This window comes from Octopus bimaculoides, chromosome 14 (genome assembly GCF_001194135.2).
Source record: "Octopus bimaculoides isolate UCB-OBI-ISO-001 chromosome 14, ASM119413v2, whole genome shotgun sequence".
In the NCBI taxonomy this organism is placed as follows: Eukaryota; Metazoa; Mollusca; class Cephalopoda; order Octopoda; family Octopodidae; genus Octopus; species Octopus bimaculoides.
Genome location: NC_068994.1, coordinates 38860602 through 38861386, shown reverse-complemented (window position 1 = coordinate 38861386; position 785 = coordinate 38860602).

The following is a 785-nucleotide window of genomic DNA, read 5'->3' as shown; positions in this document are numbered from 1 at the left end:
ATATATATATATATATATATATATATACATACATACATATCTATATACAGGCTGTTGAAGCTGAATTTTACACCTTGCATAAAAGGAAAAGAAAATACAATATTCCATCCAAATTGTAGGAAATAACGGCTTACTCAAAGTAATCACCCTTAACTTCCATCATAGCCTCAAGATGATTCTAGAACCTTGTGCATGCATTCCTCACTGTGTCTCTTGGAAGATCTTCAAACACCTCCTTGATCTTGGCCTCAGCTTGGCCCTGATGTTGCAGGCAGAGCAGTTGGCATCTTTCTCAACCATGCCCCACATATAGTAATCCATCTGATTGCAATTGGTGGAATTAGGAGGCTAGAAATTTTTAGCTGGATAAGTCGTAGAAATTCTTCGCCAACCACTTCTGACTCTTTCTGGAGATATGGTAAGCAGCTGACTCTTGCTACAACACATGTTCTTCCAGCAGTAATGCTCTACAGCCAGGGTTTGACCATAGTCTCGAGCAGTTTCACACAGCTATTGGAATTAGGCTTAAGGAGAATTTGTTTCTGTCATGTCCATGTCATGTCTTACAAGCCTTACTGTATGTTGGCATTTTGATACTCGCCGTGAATCACCATGGTACAGGTAGCTCTTTTTCAATATTCAAATGGCTTCCAATCCTCCATCTCAGCTAACTTTTTCTCAACTACAACACATTATATTTATATATACACACACACACACACACACACATACATGCATACATACATACATACATATATGTATAATATATATATATATATATATAT